Consider the following 24,854-nt stretch of genomic DNA (forward strand, 5'->3'; position numbering starts at 1 on the left):
CAGTTAACACTTCTACAGACATTTTTATAGTAATGTGGAGGGAGAGTCAAGACCTGGAGTAGCTTTGAACTTCTGCCAGCGCTCTTCATTAGAGCAAATTGTGAAATCTGATTGAACTAGAATAGCTCTAAGCTCCCCTACAGCAAAGATTTCTGATCCATCTCCTGTGGTACTTCTTTCTGGTCATGGCAGAAATCAGGATATCTGTAAGCGCCCTGATAATTTTGTTCATCTGGGCCATTTTCTTACAAGATTTTCTGTCACAAAATAGCAGGAGTAAGGTAGCTGCCAGATTGTCTATAGTCAAAAACTCAATCACCTCCTCACAGAATTTTTTTCCTGATAAGAAAAAACGCTGAGTTCAGACACTGATGGAGTGCTTATTTACAGTGTCGCTTTCCAAAAATAAAAGGTGGGGAAGTTTATCAGGTCCCCTCAAGTCACTGCCATTCCCTATCATGCCTCCTCTTGGAAGATTGTGGATCTCCTGTAAAATTTCATTTCAGCATCATCTAAACCATTCTGGATAGTAACTTCTGCTGTCAAGGAAGAAGATGCTGAAGATTTGCAAATGGTCTTTTTATCACTCAGGAGACAGCCCTCCTACGTTAGCAGAACTTATCCAACAACAGAGCCAACTGCCTTCAGTTTCATTCAAAAAAGTTTTGAAATGACCAGAGAAGAGACCTCTAAGAGCCACAGAAGAGAGCTGAATACTGAATTATAATAAATCCCAGGAGTATCATTTGCTAATACTGAAGTAAAAATAACAATTATTGCTATGTTATTTTCCTTAATGCATCATGCTGCATATACTGCACAGAAATCACTTCAACTACTATTAATGTTAGTAATCATTCTCCATCAGCCACAACGCGTACAGTTTTAAGAGAATAGTGAAAAATAACTCAGAGTGCCTTTAAAATGGCATTGTAGTCATATCCTGACTCTGTGTTTTCCTGGCACAGGGTGTTTAAAACCCAGATCTGAATAACGCAGCTGGCACTGACATCTCTACATTTCAGGCACACTTAAGAAAAATCCTGGTTTGATGCAGATGATACATAACTTTAAAAAGCAAATAATTATCACAAATATACATCACACCTCAGGACACACTGCTGTCAGTGACTTGACATTTCAAATGATGAGCTTCACAAATGCGCATAACCATCAGATTTGATTGAACAATGTTTTAGAATAATTCACATACTCATCTAGAACTTTTTCATTGTGTTTTGGCACTGATGCATGAAACAGGAAATCTACAGTGGTTTTCTCTTTGCTTGTGAAGAAGCAAGCGCTTTGATCAGTTCTACATACTCCAAGGCTGTAGTCAGTTATTCCTCAATGGATAATGAAACTAAAGCCCAGAGTGACTCGGTTTCTCTGTGGATCATGTGTGATATTTTATATATAGTTTTTGACATAAATCAAACAAGCTTTCATTTGTACAGTTTGAGGCCAGAGGCAGCAAACACACAGGAAGAATGGTATGGGAAAACACGTTTGTGGTGCTTTTTACCTAGTCTTTTCACTGTGTTGGTTACTGACTCTTTAATGAATGACTGGCAAGGGAAATCTTCAGAGACAGAGACAGTCATCCAAAACAACAAAAAAAACCTTAAAATTCATTTTAATTTTTTTCATAACTGACAGTAACACAGTTGTTTAGCTCAGCATTCGGGCAGTGGTGGTAAAAATGTTAAAACTTAAGGAAAGGATTCCTTGTCTCAGACTTTGCCCCTCAGAATCCATGCAAATGTGATTTTTAGTATAAATCCACCTCTAGTAAAGTTAGATAAAAATTGTGCAAGCATTGTCATCTCCTTATAAAACAAGTCACATAATGAGATCTCACGGAGAAGAAGGAATTCTATCAAGAAGATGCTAAGGGTCTTTGAGGGGGGGCAGGGGAGGGAAGTGTTCAATTTTTCTGTTTATTTGGTAACCTGGCTCTTGGTGCTTGAGAAAACCAGATGTATCCGTGCAACTTTTATTTCTTATTTTACCTTGAAGGGGATAGTCTTGTGACAAATGGATCAAATCTACTGAAATTTATAGCTGAAATTTATTCCACTGTCCTACATGGAATTCTACCTTTAATTAATGTAAACAGTATCTCATGGTTTCTGCAAGCAACAAGCCATTAAAAAAAACAGTATTTAATTACTTTTATCACTTACCATGTTGTATCATGTTCCATATTCATGAAAGGGTACTTCTGACTTGTGGTTGAGATCATCTTTCAGCATAAGAACCACAAGCTTGGTGGCCAGACACTGATGCATCCAGTGCTGTACCACTGTGACCAGGACGGGCGGGGGTGTGGCAGAGCCAGTGTCAATAGTGTAAATCTTGATTAAATTGTTGTGTGCCGAGACTACACAGTACCTGCATCTCAGTATATATACATTGTTTGAAAACCTGGTTACTGAAACAGGGAGGTCTATTCTTTGAGGACATTCAGTGCTTTCTGCAATTCACCAGCATCTATGGGACTAAAGTGTTTCAGGGTTTATGCCAAAGTATTTGCAAGGATAGCATTTAATGAAACCAAAGCAACGTGTAGGGGAGGAGGAAGAAACTCAGCTCATTTTCTTCGTATGCTTTCATTGTTTTTGTTCTTCCTGAAAAATAATGTCCTTTCAGATTTCGTTTGACATCTCCATGATGTTGAACAGATTCGGAGAAATCACCAATATTTTGACAGGGTTCCTTGGCAATGAAATGTTCATGAAGCTCATCTGTCATGAGCTAATCTGGCTCATCTAGCCAAAGCAGTAGCTTAGGCGGATATATTACTGTAACAATTTAATTTCTACACATTTTCTTCGTCTCTTGTGATTGCAGTGATGGCAATTCATATTTCAGTTTCAGAAACATTGGTATTAATTGCAGCACAACTATACCTTCAGTTTTGTGAGAATCTTGTTTAAGGTAGCAAGGTGGTGTCATGTTGTCCGAGCGTTGCCCTCTTGTTAACAAGACAATGTTCTGATTGCACTGGCCATCTTGAGTGTTCATGGCTTCAAAACCTGAACCTCTTACTTGTTCCCCTCCCACAAACCTTTTGAGTTTCATGCCATAATGCTTATGCCATGTGTAACCTACAGCATCAGCACATAAATGCCTGAGGCTGTTTATACCCTCAAACTGCTTCTATTAATACTAAGTATCTGTAGAAAAGTAGCACTCAAGATTCAACAAGGCTCGCAGTATACAAGCACTACCCACAAATCAGTCTGTTTCCAAGAAAGGTTATGTAGGTGCAGTTCCACGGAGCACAGATTATTTATTCCCTATTCCATACCAACATCAATAAAATTAAGACTTTATCTGTTTGCCTCAGTCACACCCCACTTTAATGAACTGCTTTGAAAATTACATGGTTTCACTCAGCATTCAGGTACAACTGTGAAGGCTCCATAGTAGGAATATCAAGAATTATGTGTTTTATACCCAGCAATGTTTTGCCAGAATAAGATAATTTTAAAATAATGATCATGTATCTAAATCTACATACACACATAAATATAAGGTTACTTATATGAATATATCTATGTATGTATACAATACTGTTTCTTCTTGTTACCACATGTGAAAAGCAGTCTGACAGACTGCCATGGTTCAGTTTGGCATCACAGATTTTTGTATTCATTTAAACCATTATCTGAATGTTACATTAGGGCTTTTGGTGACTTGCTCCTGCTCTGATTAGGCCTACCAACTACTGACATTTAGTTCCCTCTTCCAAGTAGCAGTTATCTTCATTTCAAATCAGGTGTGCAAAGTCCAAATAGTTGCTTAACACAGCCAAGTATGGTTTTATCCTGCTCTGCCCCCTGTGAGCAGCAGCCAAGAGAGCGGAGCACATTCTGCTTGGGCACCTGGCCACACCTGCAGGTGTGGAATTTACACACCCCACACACTGGGCATGATGAGATTTTCATTAGTGGAAAATAGGCAGCACTCAGAGTTAGATCTTAAATGAGAGAGAATGTTCTGGGCTGAGACCTTGTACCACTGCCCCAGGAAGAAGAGGATTCAGCAGGGGAAGTAAAAAGGGAAGTCAGAAGGAGAAGAATTATCCTTTTTGACTTGAACTCTTAGGCATGGTTAGGTGTTACACTGAGAGTACTGCTTGCAAACAGAAAGAAATACCAGAAGAATCAACAGACAAAAAGGAGACCTCGAAAATGCCTATTCCAAGTGCCAAAATCAAACTTAAGAATTGCAGCTTAAGAGTAGTGAAATTCTATAGTATCAGATAAAATGCACTGAAAGAAGGGGAAAAGAAACTGATGCATAGAAGTAATAGAGGGCTTGTGAGAAAAAAAGTGGGAACATAATGTAGACTTTCCTACAAACTACATTGCTATTCTGGATTTCAGTAAGTACCTCTGGGACTTCAGGGAGAGATTTTTTTTCTCAAGTGCTATTGCAAACATGTCCATGCGGGAAATTGGCCTTTACCAGGCTAGAGCAGCCCAGCCTCTTTAAACAGTCTTTCTGTAAATGTCTAATCCATTAACAAATTAATTTCTGATTTTTAGGCCATACTGATAGTGGACATACAGTGTTCCCAGTAGAATACAGAAATGAGCCATCTCCTCTTGGAAATGAAGCCTTGACTACTGAAAAAAATCCATGCTTATGGGCCTTCTCATAACATGTCCTGTGTTGCTAAATTTTTGTCAGTTTTTTGGCACAAGTTCTGGCCTCTGCTGGAACGGTGGCTCAATCTATCTTGAGTCTATCTTAGAGTCTATCTTGATCTCTAAGACATGGGGTTGGATATCCACCCATAGGCAGCCAATGGCCTAACCTTGTTCATACAATGTAAATGCCATAGTCAGTCCTAGTCAGACAATGTATCTTCTCCTTACAGAGAAACAGTAAAATGTATCTGGAATAACCCACTTCATTAAGAAAGTTGATTCTTGAACAGTGTTTGTCGATGGCTAACACTGCTGTACTCATCTCCTCCTTCTTGTTATGGCTTTAAGAATTTAATCTAAAATGCTATTCCCAGAGAGAAAAAGTGACCAAAAAGAATTGAATTTAGCCTAGACAGCCCAGTCTGAAACTATATCATGACAGTGAATGCATCAATTAAAACTCAACCCACCTGACTCAAGAGAGCTGAACAATATCTGGATTGAGATCAGACATGCTAACTTCCAAGGCACTGGCAAGTTACTTTCCATTGCCTCATGATAGACAGCATTGTTCCAGCACAGCAAATAAGAGTAATCAGAAATAAGCTCACAAGAAGCTCATCTTTTAATTTTTTCATTACTAGGGATCAGAGGAAAGGCAGAAGGAAGCATTCTGACAATATCAGAGAAAATACTATTGCAGGAATAAAATAAATAGCAATTAACTAAAAACTGGAGTCTGCTTGATCAGGAATCACTAAAAAAGAAGTAACAGAAGATAGGTACCAGGTCTCAAGCAAAGAGAAGGAGCCATTTTGCTGATTGTCCCTTGCTGATCTGACACAGGAGTGCCCCTAACAAGCAGGGAATACTAAATGTGTTTGATGGTGTCTCTGAGCAGACAGAAGTACATCCAGGGGGAGAGACAGAAATATCCTGCAGGGAAATAATCTAGAAAAAGCCAGTTTCAGGACCAAGCAAAAGCAGTAAATTGATGTGTATAATACTTAAGTCATCTGTAAAGGAAATTTGATGGTGTGTTGTGTAAAGAGCAGAGTCGGGCCAGTGCTTGCTTCTGTGTGTTTTAGGTAATACAATATGACAGACCACATCAGATCAATGGTGCTGATTAAGGAACAGCCCTGGAAAGGTAGCTAACAAGAGATGAAAGGGTCAAGACACAAATTTCAGGAGGGAGAAGGAGGATCAGTGCCTCAGAATATGGAGTTATGGTCCATGAGCCCATTAATCATCAGCATTATTATGTAAAGCACCACATCTTCTCCTGACTTTATGCCCACTGCCACTGCACTGAAGTCAGTATAAAACTGACCTAAAGTGTACATCTTAAATCACAATCTGTAGTACATCACTACTCTCATAAAACAGACCTTCCTTAATAAAAACACTGATACAATTAATGTTCCTCACACCCTCTAAATTACCAGATAAAACTTGGAAAGAGCAAGGTGGAATAAAAGTGGGTGTATATAAAATGCCCAAGTTACTATCATTAGTGGGAATATTTAAGTAATAAAGTCTGCATTTCTGGAATGCATTCATGCAGAAAATTTATCCTCCAAAATCTTAATTAAGCACACAGTACCCCATGGAACAGAAATATAATGCTTTCCTTTTCTGGGTAGAAGAGCCCGGGTAGACAGGGGAGAAGTTACTTAACCCAATGTCACACATCGCATTCCTCTGTTGTCCTGCTTCTCTCCTTTTTTGCCCTATCTTCTTATGGTCGAAGATCCTTATCCTCTAATTTTTCCAAAACTAAATTAAGTCTTTTACAAAAACTTGGGGTATTTCATTTTCTGTTGCAATCCCAATGTCTTAAGAAGTACCATCAGCCTCGTTGATTTTATGTATTTAAAAAGTGCCTAACAACTGCTGAGGATCTCAGTGCTTTATACTCATCACACTGGAAGAAGGAGAGATATCTTCTCAGGCCACAGCAAAAAACATGGAGAAAAATGAAGATATTTTAAGTATTGCCTTTCACAGAGATTTTTGAGCCCAGATTTTGTAGAAGACTTCCAACAGCCCATCTCTAACAACTTGTCTGCCTGACCCTTGATGTGAAGCCAGATTGAGTGCTAGGCAGTGCTACAAGAGAGAGCCACTTGGATTGGGATCCCAGAGATTGGAAGAGCAATAATGACACGAAAAGAGAGGTGACAAAATATGCAGGATTAGTACATGCAGTTCTTAGGCTTCTCTTGTGTGAAATTAGGAGTGAAGTGAGCAGGAGTTCTGCTGAAGTAAAGACTAAAGACCCAATCCTGTGATTTTTCTGCTTCTAGTACAAGTTAAAAATGCTCATTATCTGAAGTACGAGGCAGTTTTTAAGGCATGTGGGATTTATTCCTTAAAAAGGTGAGCAATAGCCAGATAAAAGACAGACTGATGTGTGGAAAGTGGATATAAGAAGCAAGGTCAGTGTTAACAGAACAGGTGGGGCATATATGGAGGTGGGAAGGAGAGCTTGAAAGTAAGCCATGCTGAGTGTTAGCAAGGACTTAACTCTACAGAATCCTTAGGCATTGCTGCACCTTTGAAATTCAATCCTTGGTTCTGGTCAAAAGTGTTTTATGTAATTCTTTCAAACTAACCTGATGCATGTGGTTCCTCTCCCAAGCCCTGGTGAAACTTAGAGGTTCAGGCTAAGTTGTAGATTTTTTTCTGTGTGTGTTTGAATTTACTTAATTTGCAATTCAAAGCAGACTCCAAGAAGGGAGAACCTAAAAAAACTGGAATCAAAGAAAATGTTTGCTTGAGCCCCTGTAAAATGTAGCTGCCAGATTTCATGTAGCCTGTTGAAATCAGAATTTAGTATATATCTCAGTCACTAAGAAACATCATCATTACAAAATGTGTGAATTGAACATAAAGCTGAATGTATATTTTGTGAAGTACATTATTACAGTGTCATGTAAAATCCTTCATTGTGTCTGTTGGTGCTCATTGGAGTGTTCCTGCTGCATGAACAGTGGAACAATTTTTTGTGTTGCATTTTCAGATATAAATTTCAACTTGCACAGTGACATTAGCTACCTGTGAAATAACAATTACATCTCTTACATTTTTCATTCACCTTCTTGATTTCTTTGATAAAACAAATATTTGCTTTTCTGGTCTGCTCAGAGTAGACAAGATAATTTTTTCATGGAAGTGGCACCAGTGGCTTTACTGTGGACAGGACTAAATATACTGATGTCTCAAGAGTTCTTTGCATAAGTGAAGTGAGCAGGATTTAATTCTGTCCCTGGATGTCAGCTTCAGACATACGCCCAACATACCCACAGTGAGCCACCAAAGGATAATAAGAAACTAGCAAAGGAGGAGCTCTCTTAGTCTAGAGAAGGATCCAAGTCCCCCAAAAATGTAAATACTCTCAAATACTTAGATCTGGATGGTGAAATCACCCTCTAATAAATACTGGAGCTGAGGTTTTTCTGTGGATTCCTTTCCATCTCAGTCCATTGGTTCCAACTATCTCTTGAGCTCAGAAGATTTCAGAGAAAAAAACGCTGGTGAGCAGAACTTTTCCTGCAAGGCTGGCAATAAGTTACTTCCCTGGTGTCACTGCAGTAGACCAGGTGACTGATGAGAGAAAAGTGGAATTTCTGCTTTGATATGAGCCATACTTTTTGTGCTGTAAAGACAGTAAAACACACGAAGGAGGATTTTTTCCTTCCTTTACCTGCCTGAGGAAGTGTTTGTTTCTGGTCGGAACAGGACTGGCCTTGTTGTTCTGCTGAGATGCACCTGAGTGCCAAGTTTGTGCTAGCTCTCCATCAGTGCTCTGTGCTCATGCCACTGGAGTGAGAGACTTCTCAGAAGGAATCCTGCTGATAGCACTTTGGTGGCTAATCCTCCCTCTGCTCCTTGCTTCACCAGATTAGGCTGCATGGGCAGACTGGGGTAACTGGGAACTGACTCCGTGGTCGTTTCCAGCCAGGGCCGGAGGGGTTGAAGTGGGAATTGAGCACAACCAGGCTGCAGCCAGCTGTACTCACAGCACAGAATGCCAGTTAGAGTTGTTACAAGTTTTCTTGCTCTCAGTAAATAATTATTATTTCCCCCTGACCTTTCCTTTTGATTCTTCCTGGTACAGACACAGCCTCTCTCTGTTCCCTGCCCCAATGAACGTCTGCACTAGGTCCAAGGCTTGGAGTAATTTACCTGAAGAGTGATACCATTTGGAAACCACTGTAAGTATATTTTATCTCTTATAAAAGACTTCTTGTTCAGTAAAAAAAAAGACATCTTACAAAAACAAAAACAAACTGCAGCACCTGTGAGCCTTACTGATGAGGGTAAACTAAGTTTTGCTTTTGAAATTTGCAAGGAAATATGTGGGCAAAAAGTATGTCAGTAAAAAACTGTTAAATATTTAAGTCATAGCCTCACAGCATAGTTCAGCAATGGCTGGTTTGATCTGCTTGTATCTTCTAGTTTGGCAGGTTCTCCCTGCTTATTGCTCTAGTTCGTGCTGTCTAAGTTGGTTCATCCATGTTTGTCTTTGCAGTGTTTGTCTTCTTTTTTATTCTTATTACTTTTTAATGAGACACCTTTCCTCTCGTCGGTGTTTCAGGCAATACAGATGGAATCTACTGCAACTTCTCAAAGGTTTACACTGTTCTTTCTGGGCCTTGAGACATTTATGACTTAAGGCCATGATGATTTGGTAGATTTGGCTGGATTACATAGGTAAAGTTGCCTGAGAGAATTCTGATTTTGCATTGTGGTTTTATTATGCTCTGAAATGACCATTTGTCTAATATTTGTACTTTTCCCCCATAAATATAATAGTCTTGAATTCTTTTGATCAATTCTCAGTAATTGTCAGTATTGTCACAGTGTTAGTGTGGCTGAGATGCTCTGATGTTACAAGTCAGGCAAGCTCTGTAGTCAGGACCCAACCCTCATGAGACTTGTGGTTTAGATGGAATAAATGGACAAATTTTAGGCCGTATAAACCTTACTTCAGGCCTGAAAAGGACCCAGCAAATTTCAATCTTACTTTAACTTAATCTCTGAGTTTAATTTAATTATGTTAATCAGTCTCCTGTAAGGGATTTTGGAGTTTATTTTACTTTTCTGTGTTGATTAAATTTTCCAGGCTTTTATTGCACTAGAACATTGGGTCTCTCTTGTCAGTTCTCCGTGCCTCCCATTCTTGCTTTGCAGTGTTCCACTGGGATTTCTCTTTCATATTACATTTTATGGCAATGTTTTTAGGAGTTTGTGTTTTCCATTGTATGACACAAACTTGCAATCAGAGATTTTAAACAAGCTGCCAGTCATGTAGCTGCAACGGCATGAAGATCAATGTGGCTGCAAAATCATCAGAGAAGCTGTGTGAATATTCAGGCAGCCAGCCTGTGCAGGACTTTAAACTACTGAAGCAACACTTCTGGTAGGAAAACTGTGATGGCTCAGGTGGTTTAAAGTGAGCTTATCTTGGGAAGCTTCATCCTCACCTCTGGCATTCAGTGTGCCCTGAATTTTGAGGTGAGGTCTCTGGGCAGATTTCAGTGGGTTCTTGTTGTTCTTTCAGGCCTATTTTTTTATATTCAGTGATTGTACTCATCTCTCTCTCTTTACTTTGTCAGTTTCTAAATATGTATTGTCAATGTCATGTCTGGAAGAGACACAACACTGGCAGTGATAAGCACTGATATCAGGAGCTGTGTTAGTCGCACACAGGCAGAGGAAGAATGTGCAGCAGAACACTCAGGAAAAATATTGCTTAAAATCAGAACGTGAACTATTTCACACTCTTATTTTTAGGATCTGAAAAGCTGGAGTTTGGGGTTTTTTTCCAATTACATACAGTGTCTGAATTACTGAGGTTAGGAACGCATTGTGCACCAGTGAGTTAAGTGCAGTGCTTGGACACTACAGGCATCTCTGACCTGAGGGCACTTACTATAAGGTGATGCCACAGCTGTGAAGAGACAAAATAATGCCTGGAACATGGGTGGGCAGATTCAGCCAGCAGCAGGGCTTACAACAACACCAGCAACCCTGTGGCATGTTTCCTCTGTGCTGTTTAATATGCGACGAACAAAGGTCTGGTTGGTGACCCAGCCCTCCCTGTATTCAGAGGCTGAAAACTGCCTCATTATTGTTCATTATGTAGTATTATTCTCATGCAGTCACATTATCATAGCTTCCCCTGAGAGCCAGGACGCTGCTGTGGGCTCTGCACAGCTACACTGGTTCCTATACCTGAGCTAATTTGTTCAGTGCTAACCTGATGTCTCTGCAGGACAGAGAGCTATTCCCCTCGTAAGGGAAAGTTCAAGCATTAGTTTTAGCTGCTGTGTGAGAAGTACAACACACACTGTCTATTTTTGACAGGGACCTGCTTTGCTGGCCCCACTGTGAGAACGTGTTAACTCATCCAGGGGAAATTCATTCCAAACTCAAGTAATGGTTGCAAGGGAGGTACATGCAAAGAAATCAACTGTGGAGAGCAAGTGAAAAGCTGAGGGAGAGAAAGTTGTATGCAAGAGTGGCAGCAAGAAAGGGGAAGTGTGGCAGGGGTTTTAAAGGCATTCCAAAGCTCAGAGGTAGTAATTAGTTTCTAGATAGCTTTGAGGTTAGGACACCCAAAATATTACCCATTCTGCCTTCATATGAAACAGAAATGAGCCAATTCTAGTTTACAGCCAGTGCCCAGATCATTGCAGCCGCTGCATCATTGTGATTTGCCCACCATTTGAGATCTTGCTGTATGATAGTGCAGTGGTAAGGTACATGGAAAGGAGCAAATGCCTCAGTGCAATGAGGATGCTGACAGAAAACAGAAATAAAATGATGGCAGTGATGGTACATTTTGCTTTACACATGAGCTGGCAAGTATTGATACACACAGTTCTGTTCAGGGATGACAATGGAGGCAGTTAGCCTACTGTTAGGTACTGGAGAGCACACAATGAAGAAAAAAGATAATATATTTTAAGTGGTGTAAATTAGCATAATTAAAAATAACACAGCAAATATAAGGGAATGCTGAAAGTGAATACCAACAAAAGGAAAGTACGTGGACATTGGATAGAAAATTTAAAGTGATAGAGTAGGTAGGATGTTTAGAAATAAGCTGGATAAATCTCTCATAAATCAGTAGCAAATATAAATTCTGCAGGGACCCTCTAGACTTTTAAAGTCAGTATCTTTTCTCTTCCCTGCTTCTGGAATTCTGTGCATCATGTCCATGTACAAAAGTGCCATCTGTTTGCCGTATTGCCCTTCTGCCATTCTTCACAAGGAGCAAGGATGATGATGGCCCTCTGATTATGTTAAGAATCAGTTCAGTATTGGAAAGGACTTGTAATGCACCACAGGTATGTGTGGAGGAGATAACCAGAGGTCAGAACAGAGCCCCTTGCTCCAAGAGCACATTCCCAAGTCTTTTGCATTCCAAACAGGGCAATTATTGCCCTTACTAAAAAGTAAACAGCAAACAGTTCTTTTCCAAGATTATTATGTAGAGAAGAACATAATCATAAGAACTAAAGCAGCAAGGTAGACTTACCCTTATGACTGAAATAATCACATAGGATTGCCAATCAATGAAGTCCAGAGATGGGACACAAACAGGTGTAATTTGGGAAGGTTCCACAAACAGTATTTATTACTTGTTTCATTCTTGCTCATGCTCGTGTTCTTTCACGGTTTTTGATATAGCTATAACAATTCACAGTTTTCCAAATTTAGTATGCCATTTTTACCTTCTGGAACATGAAGATATATTAGAGAGCTTGCTGATGAAAGTGTTCATAGACATAGTGTGCAATCAGAAAAAGAATTAGGTTGGAAGGGTCCTCTGGAGGTCTCTAGTCCAATTCCCTGCTCAGAGCGGAGCTGACTTCCAAGCTGGATTAGGTTATTCAGGGCCTTGTTCAATTAAGTTTGGAAAATCTCTAAGGATGGAGATGCCACAACCTGATTGAGTACTTAACAACTCTCCCTGTGAAGACTTATAGCAATAAGATAGCAATAGAAGTAGACTATGTAAGAATATTTAATTAGAATATATAGGTGAAGATCATGGCAATAGGAGTTCTCTGTATGGGTGATAAGGTAGAACAAAAGAATAGCAATATACTTACAATAACGGCAGGATTGCTGTGGCTTTGCCTTTGCTAGCAACAGTAGCTGGACACTGCAGGGTGGAGAACTTTGTTTGGGGTTTCTTCATAGGTAGTTTTGATCACAGTGTCCCCAGGACTTTTCTTTTCTGAAAAGCTTTCTTTAGATCCTTAGCTGACTTTGCTGATTCCTTAGCTTCCCTCCTGTGGAAGCCTGCGTTCCTTTCAGGTGGTAGTGACATGCAGCCCATGTCTGAACAGTGAGAGAAATGAACTGCTGTGGAGAGGTGTCGTCTCCAGTGGCAGCCAGCACCATTGCTATATCCTTACCATCCTAGTGAGCAAAAGTCACCAAGCTGCAGGACTACAATGTGGAAAACTGATGACACAAGAGCATCTTGATAACACCAGTGTCAGCCTTAGGAGCAAAGTAGGAAATACACAGGTTTGGATAGGAAGAAGTAGGGAATGCTTTGCACAGCCTCCTTGGTGTCACTATCTGTTGCTATAGTATTTTTTAACCTGTCCTTCTAATGAGTTTTGAAGGCCTGGGAGGCACAGGCAGGATCAGCCACAGGACGAAACATCATTCAGTGCTCGGTTTAACAAGAGGACTGTGGCTGTGCTAGCTGACTGACAAGTCTTGTTTCCTCAGACTAAGCCTCCACTCTGCAAATAACAGCAGTCTCCTGCCCAGGGTAGGCGGCTTTGTGTGTGGACAGCCCTGGAGTCAGAGGCTGTATTCCAAGGATGTAACTTGGGCTAACTCTGAGCTGAAAACAGACATTAAATAAAGCAGTTCAGCTCCCAGGAACTTCATTGCCTTGTGCATTCAGAGTCCAAGCCTATGTACAGCCTTTGCTCTCTGAAAGCTGCTTGGGTCACAATGCTGTAAAAATCCAATGGTTTATGCACAGATTTCCTGCAGTCTCCAGTGCATGCTGGCCGCACATGGGAATATCCTGGGATCTGGAAATGAGGTGTGTGCAGGTGTGCCAGAGTTTATTTGGATCATGCCAAAGATCCATGCGGGCTGTTACAAACAAAACCCGTGCAGTCCGTGTACTTTAAAACACATCTGCCCACACATAGGCTATAGTTTACAGCAGCAGTATCATCTGCCCATCCCGTGGCGTGGAGATTTATAGTCCCGGCAATCCAGGAGGCACCAGGGCTGCCAGAATTGGCGGGGTGATCAGTGTGAGCCCCTGGCTGGCCGTGGATGAGCTCGGCCGCACCCCGGAGCTCTTGCTGCCCCTCGGCCGGCCCAGGGCATCCCTTCACCGCCCACCGCCTCCTGGAGCGAGGGGGGAGCTTTACGGGAGGACGGGATTTGTTTTCTTTCTTCCCGGCCCGTTTAAGCTATATCTTCATTCTAACTGCAGGGTTTTCTGCTCCTGGGGCCGGGCCGTGCGGGCGCTGTCTGCCGGCGGCGGCCGCGGGCGATGGCGATGGCGGCGGGCCGGGCCCTGCCCCCGGCCGGGCGGGCCGCCCTTATGTAAGGCCTTTATGTAAGGCTGGACCCGCTCGGCCCCCGCGGGAACGGCGCTGCTCCATCGCCTTCGCAATGGGGAGGCCGAGGCGGCCCCCAAACCCCGTCCCGGCCGGGGCGCAGGAGGGCAAAGGCGCTCCTGCCCTGACCCCCGTGAGGAGAGCCCCGGCCTGTGGAGGGAGGCGGGACGTGCCCCGGCAGGACATAGCGGGTCACACCGGGATGGCTCCAGCCGATGTTTGCAGGGGCACAGCCGCATCCCGGGCCAGGGCAGCGCTGTCCCTCCGGGGGCTGCATCCCGAGCCTCAGTGCCCTCCCTGGCCCGGGGAACGCGGAGTGAGGCGGGTGCTCAGGGCCCTGTTCGGAGCGCTCCCTGTGGGGTTCCAAACCTGCCGCTCCCCCGGTGCCTCGCCTTCTCCAGCCTGAAACTGAGTGGTGACCGACCGCCTGCCTGATGTGCCACTGAGGCTTGATTCCTTGGAGGTGCCGGGAGCTCGTGTGCTCAGTGCTCAGACAGCTGTTTCAGTTGTTTCAGGTTCCAGGTGTTAACGTTTTACTCAGATGACCTCTGCATCCCAAAATTGCCTCAGTGCTTTTCCCTACAAAGCGAGTCTCTGCACTGATTCGTCTTGAACTGGAAACTTGCATGTTTGTTTGCTTTTCAGGCAATTTTATTATGTTTCTGTATAGCTCTCTCTATTCAGAATGCTACAGCCTTGGTTAATATTTGTCAAACGGCGCTCCGACTGTCTAAACTACTGGGACGAGTTTCATTTTATATGTCATCAGTAGGGGCAGAATAAGGAGCTTCGTGCTTGGCCTATTTGCTGCAACACAGTCTCAGGGCCATTGCATCAGAGTCAAAACAAGGAGCAGCTTGTTTCCAAACAAGAAGTATGGAGGAAAGTCTTCTCTGCCTCCTTCCCTGTAAGGGAAAAGAGAGGCGAGAGGGGGGGTGGTGGTGGGGGAAGAAAGTTATCTTTAACAGATTCTAAAAATGCCTTTTCCCAAATATGCAGTCAGTCCCTTCAAAGGTCTCTTTGTTTATTTTCAGGAAGAAACCCAAGACAGCTGAAAACCAGAAGGCGTCTGAGGAGAATGAGATTACTCAGACGGGTGCATGCAGCGCCAAGCCGGGCCTTCCCTGCCTGAACCTTGAAGCTGTTCCTTCTCTGAGCCCGGCCCTCATCCACTCTCCACATTCACCAACAAACCTGCACGCACACACAGGGTCATCTGATTGTGAGTACACCAACCTGCTGCTGGGGTTCTTGAAAACACCTCCCTCACTGTGCACCAGGTTTTCCAGCTGGATGCTCCTCCCATAATGTCATAGGCAGGGCTTCCTCAGGGCTTACCTTTTCCCTTCTTTGGGAATAACATCTAAAACAGAACATTTTTTGTGTTAAGGTTGTGATAATGCAATCAGCCAGAGAAAGCTGAGAGCGTGTTGTTAGGTCAGGTTGCTGCTTATTACAAGTTAAAAAGGGAAGACCCCTCAAGCATGTCCCTGTCCAGCTGGAACTGTTGCTCCCCTCCAGGTAGTCACACACTTCTCATTACCCAACCATATTTCCTGACTGGGGGGTTTCAGCCTGTGCTGAAAACAAGTGCCTGCCTCTGCAGCCCAGGTCTGTAAAGTTTCTATAAAGAAAGGGGAGTGTTTTGTGGAGAGGATCAGTCTGTGAGAGTCTGGAAAATCTTTGTAGACTTGTGTGGTTGTACCAGCTTTGAGGCCCTTGTTTTGAGGGCATTCACTTTCAGATTACTCAGCATGGGTTAATTGCCCTTTAGAAAATGTTCTTATCCATTTTGCCAAAAAATACAAAAATAAGGGAGGCAATGATTAAAACTGGATTTTGAAAAGTCATCTTACCTCGCCAGCTCTTCAAAACATTGTCATTTCACAGAGGTCCTTGCCTGGAAGTCTCTTGGACAAGAATGTGCAGGGTAATGTGAATCTCATCGCTCTCTAGTTTTAGAATATATAGTTTACCTCTTCTGCAGTGGTTTAGGATGTTGTAAAATTTACAAGAGAGAGGACAAAGAAGAAGGATGATGACACCAGGTTTCAACAGCTCAGAAACCAACCAGACTTTGCAAACGCCTATAAAAAAATCAGGGCATGACAATAAAAATCAGATTAAAAAGTATGTGTATCCTTTTCTTTTTTTAATTTAAAAATCCTGCCTCAGGGCCAAGCTTGGAAGCAGTTGGGTTATAGGGATCATCACTATCAAAATCACTTTAGCTGCAATTCATTCCTGTTGGCTTCTGACTTTATTCATTATGAGCTTCTGCTAGAGATCTTGATTTTAATAGAGCTGGTAAACATTGGGGAGAGTTTCCTAAATCTCACCTGGTGATTTGGGGAGAAGAAAGAGGTGTGAAACAATTGAACAGCAGGCAGCATGCAATTTAGTGTATACAAGAATTCTCCTCAAATTGGAGATGTCAGGCTCTTTGTTAAAACTGGGGTGCAGTTTTGTCTTGTAATGTTTTGTGAAAAGAAAAAGCTTGTGAAAAGATGCAAAAAAATGAGCAGAACAACAAGAAAAAAATAATCCTTATTTTCAAACAAAGAATCCCTTTATCCCATTCACAAAGATGAAAGAGTTCATTAGTAAATGGGATTTGAAACCTCACACTGATTTTTTTGACAGCACAAATGGAAACCCATGAAAGCAACCTTAGGACAGAGGCCAGCAGAGATTGTTGGGAACTTGGAGAATGAACTCTTGCTTTTGCTTTCTGAGGTGGCCAAGTTCAGGGTGAGGAATATTGGCAGAGGGCAGCAGGGGAAGGTGGAGCCTGCAGCTCTTCATGCTCTACCTGTTCTGTGCACAGGGTCTTTTAGACCTCTAAGTTTTTAGTGTCCCCAAGTCACCTTCTGGATGATGTCAAAGGTCTTTTCCAACCTAAACAATTAAATTATTCTATAAATAGGAATAAGCTGCCAACCCAGGTTAGATGCTTCTCTCACACTGAAAGTGTGGGGGATTTTTTTCAGAAAATGTGTTTAATAGCAATTTCAGCATTAACATTGTCCTGTCTTGTGAATTGTTGAAAATTAGCTCCCAAAATACAGCTAGAGTCCTGCGAAAACTCAGGAAATGGTAAGACTTCTTGTGGTATTGATCTCTGCTAACTGATCCCATGTACTTTGAAACCAATAGAAAATCTTGAAATTGTTTATGATGAGTCATGACCTTTATCAGGCTGTATTTTTTTTTTTTTTAGGGGTCTTATGCACATAATCAATGCTTGGCATGCCCTTGCAAAACAGCAAGGACCCACATGAACTAAAATGAGACATGATGAGTATTTACTGCATATTTGCTGTAGTTTTCTACCATGTTTTGTGGTATTCTTTCTTAATCCTCAATCCTCAGTGCTAGAATATGTTCATGGACACAAAAGATTGATTTTTGTGGCTCCCAACATTAGAAACGGGTTTCCCTGCAGTTACAAATGCTTTCTCCATACCTCTGATGTGCCCTGTCTTTTGGACTGATTTCATCCCCTCACTCTAGAATCTCTTTGTCCTTCTCTTCCCCTCCTCTCAGAGCTACGGTACCACATCTTTCTTCCTCCTTTTGGACCCATGGTGATGCTTTTCTTCTTTGGGCCAGCAAGACTTTCTGTCCTCCTCTCTACCTTTAGACAGCACAACGTTGTATCTCTTCCCTTGCCCAGATCATCGTACTGCCTGTACCCCCACAACTGGGCAGATACTTCATTTTCAAAGGACATTCTTCATTTTTGCTGGGGAGTTTTCTAGTGGATGGCAAATAAAACAAAAATACTTTAAAACTAGAGTTAGACAGGAAGTTTGGGAGGAATTTTCTCTGAAAATACCAGAAACACCCAGAAAGAGTCAGCATGGCAGGATATATCAATTCTTGGAAAAATGCACAGATGTACAGATGGTTTCATAAGGCCTCATTCATGTATCTGGGGGGAAAAAAAGGCTTGGATTTTATGGACCACCTTTTCAAATCAGTTTGAAATCTTCACTGACCATTTTGCATGCACAGTCACTAGTGCTTGGCAGAAAACAACACCACATATTTATTATTATGAGAAATGTTCAGAAGCCAATCTACTTTAAAATATCAGGGTGCTTTTGGAATGATTCAGATCAATTTTTTTTTTTTCCAAGCATAGGAAGTAAAAACTCTGTGATAGCCATCTGCTCCTCAGCTGTAAAAGGCAGAGGTGAAGAAAGCCTAAAGCAATAGTCTGAATGCCAGTCTTACTGATATGAATACTTAGCAAAAAAAAAAAAAAAAATCCTGGGTAAAGTCATATGTGATCCACAGCATAATTTAGGGTTTCATTCTGTAGCATAGTATGTTCTACATGCTGCTTCTGGTGCTACTTATTCCAAATGAAATTACATTATTCCTCAAATTTGTAGGACTGGGTCTTAGATTTCTGCCTTTGAGCACTGTATTTCCAGCACAGGTGAATCCTTGATGCTAAATCTAGAGCATGGGATGCACTGTGTCCAGTCCCATCTCTTTTAGTCTTGGGAAATGCTGACTCATGCAATATAGTTGAAGAAACAAGTTAGAGGAAGAGGTGCTTCCTGAGGTACCTATTTTCATGGAGGGCTTGGCAGATAAAAAACAGCACTTTGAATTAATTTGGAATTAAACCATAGAGTGGGCTGATAGATCTGTTTGTGACAGCTAGAGGTATAACTCAGCTGGAGTTCTATCTGCTTACCCAGAAGAAAGGTGCTCATGCAAGGACAAGGTTCTGGAAAGGTTATAAAAAAGCAAAGGAAAGCAATGAGATTCGTGCTATTCACATTTTTTCACATATTCCTTTGCTTATGGATAGAGAATGCATTAAGTGCATAATAAGGTTGTAGTTCAAAGGCCTAACAGCCTCAGGTAAAGTTTCTAAAGATTCTGGTGAGAGGAAGAAGGTCATCAGGACCTGGCTGTATTTAAACTGGTTTGGTCTGCATAGGCCACTTATTTCAGGAGCCTTTCAGAAAGCATGTATAACTGTATATATTTTGCAAGTGCCAAGAGATAAGATCACTTTGGCAGAAACTTCCACGAGTTCTCAAAGATACAATCAGACAAAAACTTCATTCAGGCTCTGATGTATGCATCTTAACAGATGTGTCCAAACTCAAAGGAATCCCACGGGAACAGTGCAACTGAATCTCTTTGTCTCTATTGATAGTTAAAAGAGTTATTCTTAGACATTGGATGGTCCATCTGTGAAGGAATTTGTTCCAGACAAGACAAAAGCAACATCTTTGCGAAGAGTTTCCATGGGACTGAGAGGCAGGTTGGACAATCACAGAAAAAACTTCTGAAGCACTATTTATGATTTCAGAGAACACAGAATTCTTGCAGAGACCTGAGATTCTGGTAAGGAATGAGTTGAGAAGAAAAGTAAGGCATGAATATTTTTTAAAAATCTGTTAAACCATCATTGGCAGGTTGTTGAAATAAGGGAGGACTTTCTAAAGTTACATTTTAGCAAGGGACAGGGAGGTTTTTTTGCATTAAATAGAATGTACTTTATAAACACTGTCAGTGATAGGCCATATCTGAACTCTTTGCCCCTACATGCTCAAGTACCATGCCTGACTTGGTCCAATTCCAGCATTTTTCAGCTTTCACAGGACAAGAACATTGAAGCAGAGTATTTGCTTTTTTTTTCCTTTTAAGTGCTGATTTTTGTATCTTCTTAGCCTTCCAGCATGACAAGAAAAGTCGGAGTGGGAACCTCACAAGATTCCTGAACTCCACAGAGCATTGACAGTGAATATGGAAAAACTCTGGAGTTTCATTTTCTTGAGCAGCTAGAGGGACCCACCATTCCCTTCCCAGGAATCTGCCAGTTTGATTTGCCTGGGGCTAGTATAGAGGCTGGGTAGATCTGAAGGTGGTTTGGCCTCATCTTCACCTTTTAGGTTTCCTGTGTTTCTCTGCAAGGTTCTGTGGCAGGAAGAGAATGGTTACATGCCCTGATGGTCTTCCCCCACTCCCTGGAAATTTGTGGCTGTGATTGCCTAGAAACTGCTCTGGAGCTTTCAAGTGGTCTTCCCTCTCAGAGAAGACAAGAGGCACCCTGATTCTACCAGCTTCTTTGTTTAGAGAGTCAGGCAGTATGTCAATAGTCATTTCAGCTGTATTTTTGCTGATCTATGTATGGCATGTCTTAGCTAATTCTGAATATTTTTAGGTTGTTTTTGGTGACCTAAGAAATTATGTATGTTTAGATATCTATTTTAGATGATATAATAATAATGATACCAGCCTTTTCTGTAGAAAGCTAGACTGAAAGCAAGGATATCCATCGTTCACAAATACTGATGTCACAACACTTAATTATACCTTCTTCTTGCAGAACATTTGAAATTTTGTTTAGTAACTGCTTCTCTTTTTAAACTGATTTCTATGTCCCGTGCACTTGTATTTTTGTTTGTAAAATTATCAAAGAAATTTATCAGTCAGGAATAACTTGGTTTTTTCATAGAAGCAGATATGTGTTGTTTGAATTGTGTAGAGACAAAACTAGGTACAAGTACAGGTATGCAAAGCTATAAGCTCACCTCACCCTCCCTCTTGAAAAAGCCATCACAATACACAGAAGAACTGGCAGGGAAAAATGTTGTACTAGTGGTAGGAACTGGTCTCTATATTCTAATCAGTGCACTAAGTGAGTTTTGTCAGGTTGGTCTCTTGGGCTTTTCGTCTCTTGAGAAATGACTACTAGCATATGGTACTTCACTTACAAAGTCAGTGAGTATGTTTTCAGAAGCAACTGTGGAGCTCAACTTCCACTGATGCATAAATCACTTGTATTTGTAACACATAGATGCCTTTGAAAATTTGTCTAATTATCCTAAATGTTGGTTCTGTTATTTGATGTCCCTATAATACTGTCTTGGTCTTAGGTTGTGGTGTTCAGTGCTTTTCTTAGTGCTCTCCATTTAGAGAACTGTTGGTGGTAACATGCAGAGTCTCAGCTTTGGTTTAAAACTGCCATGCACGCTCCCAACTCCCATGATTTCAGGGGACATCCTGAAGATATTTCTACAGTGTATCTATCCTTTCTAAATACCAGGGAAGAGGAGAAGACTTACTGCTCTTTGCAATTCCTCAGTTTCCATTCTTGAGGTGACTGGGTTGGTAATGCTGTAGTGTTTCTCTTTGTAAGTCATGCTGCAGGCAGTGAGACACACTCTGGCTGCCCATTAAGATGTCTGCAGTCTGTTTCTGAGTTTACTTTGTCGTGTCTTCAGAGTCAGCCCCCTCCAAGATTTTAATTACTGTTCTTTATGTTTACAGTCTTCAGTAAATCCTTCTTTTGTATATATTTCAGCTGCTTCACTCATGAAATGAGGGACTGATTAATATGTACAAATATCTATCACTGTTCAGTTTATCAAGATGTTCTAGTAGTTTTTTCAATATTTGAGATTTTGTTTGTTTTTGTGTGTGGGGGTTTGTGTTTGTTTCAGTTTGGGGTTTTTTTATAAGTCTCCAGGGCAGTGCCTTCCTCTTCTCCCCTTGAGCTGGCTTACCTTCTTCCATTACTCCACCTTGAAAATGAAGATGGAAAAATGAAACGAAAATGAAAAAAATGAAAATGAACCAATAATGTCAATTCCATACTAGAATTTCTGTAACCTCCCTGATTACCTTTACTGCTCTCATAGATAGTAGTCTTGTTAACACACTGACACTACTGCTTGCCTCCCTAATCTATCAATCCATATAGTCTGCAGCACTTCATAGGTACCAATCGTTGCTCTGTTAACTTTCTCTGTCTGATATGTTTAAATAATGTTTTATTACAGTATTTGTTGTTATGCTTTTAGTGAGTTTTTCTTTAAATTTCCTCTTTGCCCTTCCTAATCTTTGTTTTACATCTAGTCTGCTACAGTTTATGCTCAGTTCTATTAATGTCACTTGGGCATGATTTCCATGTTTGGAAGAATAAATTTTCAGCTTTAATGAACTCTTATACCTTGTTATTTAACCATTGTAGCATTTTCTACTTCCTCATTTTTCTTTTGTTGTCCTTGGATATGCATATGGACTCTATTAAAGTATTATTAAGGCCACCTCCCTACTGTTCTTACAGATTTTACTTCCTTATCTTTTCCTTTCAGACCCATTCTGACTAACTTCCTCTTCTTTTTTTCCTTTCAATAGTTGTTCTTCTCAAAGTTTCACATACCAAAACTGTCACTTTGAGACCTGCTTGAAGGATATCAAACATAATCATGCCAATCATTGTTATTTCATGTCTTAACCATACATGCTACTGCTGTCAAATCCTGTGTCTTAATTGGGTGAGAAAACTAAACCAAATGTGCCATTTCCCTAATACGGTCTTCAGAGGAGTACTTCAGTGTTTGACGGGTGACTCCTGCTTGAAGGAAACTAAAGCAGCTGCATCTCCATCTCCTTTTGTCCTACTGTGGGTGGTTAAAATGCTGTGCAGCTCAGTGCTTGCATCTCTCCTGCTTAGTCCCTTGTGTGCTGTAGGGAGACACCTACACCTGACTGGTGTAGGAGTGGCCTGGTTTGTTGCAGCTACACAATTCCAAAGTTACAGGTGTAAAAACATACTTGCTCACCTCCTGCTCCTTTTCACCACTGTGATCTGTTTAGCATTGGAGCTTTTTGCTCTTTTCCTCTAAGCTTCCATAGTCACTTTCTCCTTTTTTGTTTACCTGTGGTAGAGTAGCCATGTAATCTTTGTGCTGCGATTCCCCTCAGTAACTTTAGAACAAGGTATGGCCAAACCAGTATTCAAATTAGAGAAAACCAAAACAATTCTTGCATTGTTCTCCACTGAACAGCTGAACAAAGGGAGCTCTTTCATTTGAACCTTTTTTTGAACTAAAGCCTTAACATGGTAGTGGGAGAGAACCTGAAACATAAAACCAAGGGCTTGTTTAATACCACCTACTAATGTTTATAAAGTGTGCTAAGAGGTGTTGTGGGGTAAAATCATGTTCACAAGAAATGTGGTGTTTGATCTACTCCACGGGTGAGAGTCAGTTGTAAGCCATCAGAATGTCACTGAACTTCATTTGCATCAGGCTGTTTGCCTGGTGTCCCAGTGCATGGAGACCTTAGCAGCATGTTCTGGCTGGTGCTGTGCATTTGAATTCCTGAGGACACCAAGTGCTGTTGTTTCTAGAGGGGATGCCATTGTGCCATCTCTTCATTTATATATTTTGTGTCTGTTTTCATTGTCCATGGAGTCATTCACGAGGCTAAAATAACCATGAGATGCAGTCTTATGTATCCACCACTCAGGAAATAGATTACAATGAGAATTCAAGAATCTGTCAGCACAAATACCTCCTTGAGGAATTAACTGCACCTATGAAAAAGAAATAAACATATCGTAGAACCCCTACTCATCCCAGCTTTGTTGTGTTAAACACTGAGAAGATCTCTGCCTGGCTGGGATGTGCAGTATATACTCTGTATCCATCTGTGACATGTGGTGAAACGCTTCTTCTTGAAAACCCACGAGAGGGAAGTAGTATAAATTAAGAGTAATCTCACAGCAGCTATTTTTGCGTTCTTAACCAGTGAAAATGTAAGTGTAGCAATATTGTGCATCTATTAAAAATCTTGAAAGGCTCTTTATAACTAGATGATAGGAGTGATAACGTGTAATTTATTGATGTTACACAGATAGAGGAAGAAATTCACAAAGTAGCAATTTTTGTGTGAAAAGGGGTATGATACAGGAAATAAAAACAGAGAAAGGGACTTCTCGTAGTTTCATGCCTGTGTGGGCAACCATGTCAATTTTAACAAGAATACCTTGTGCTTTGATCCTATGCTATATTCAAAAGTAAAGCTCCCAGATGCTATCTCTAGTGTTTTTGGATGAGTAGAGGGTAGAATGTGCCTGAAGGCAGACCTGAGAAATAACTCCCATGCACTGCATTAGTATCACCTGTTGGTGTCTGAATGCCTGTGTATACATGTAATTCCAGGGCCTTTTCCCCAGGGAGTGGGGGGAAGCACTGGAACTGACAATGCACATTTAATGCTAGACTTCCATCTGAGGGTATCAAGCCACCCAGGAATGCTGCGTTCTTGCTTATTATTCCCTTGATTTATTAGTTTAAAGTGTTCTGCCATACATTTCTATTCCTATCAAAGCTAAGTAGGTGATTTTGGAAATAAGTCTGTTCCCAGAGATTGCAGAGGTCTCACTGAGGACAGAAACGTTTCCTGTGGCCTTCAGTATTGTAGACATGAGCATGTTCTGTTTCCCACTGATATTTAAATCTGAACTATAAGCAGGCCTGGACATTCATCCCATAAATTCAAAATAAAGAAACCACAGTCCAAAGCAGTATGAATATGTGTCTCACGATATTTCTAAGTTGAAATATTCACCAAAGTACCCAGTTGTACTAGTTAACAATTACCCTTTCACGAGTAGATAAAAAAGACAAATGGAAAAAACAACCAAATAAGATCTAGCATTTTCATGTGATAGCTTTCCTCTACTCAGGGCTGAGACAGAGGCACTGGACGAGATAAAAGAATCTTTTCTCAGCTCTGAGGACTGGCATTT

At 41.2% G+C, this 24,854-nt stretch overlaps 1 protein-coding gene across 16 annotated transcripts in view; it reads left to right on the forward strand.

Annotated features, from left to right (window-relative positions):
* ZBTB20 (zinc finger and BTB domain containing 20) overlaps nucleotides 1-24,854 on the forward strand; it is a 471,839-nt gene that overhangs the window by 428,678 nt on the left and 18,307 nt on the right. For all 16 annotated transcript variants that reach the window (XM_083884711.1, XM_083884721.1, XM_083884718.1 and 13 more), the window contains 2 exons: nucleotides 8,785-8,881; nucleotides 15,316-15,503. The gene's annotated coding sequence lies outside the window, so the exon portion shown is untranslated. The remainder of the gene's footprint in view (nucleotides 1-8,784; nucleotides 8,882-15,315; nucleotides 15,504-24,854) is intronic.

The sequence above is a fragment of the Zosterops lateralis genome (assembly GCF_965231275.1).
Source record: "Zosterops lateralis genome assembly, chromosome: 2".
Taxonomy (NCBI): Eukaryota; Metazoa; Chordata; class Aves; order Passeriformes; family Zosteropidae; genus Zosterops; species Zosterops lateralis.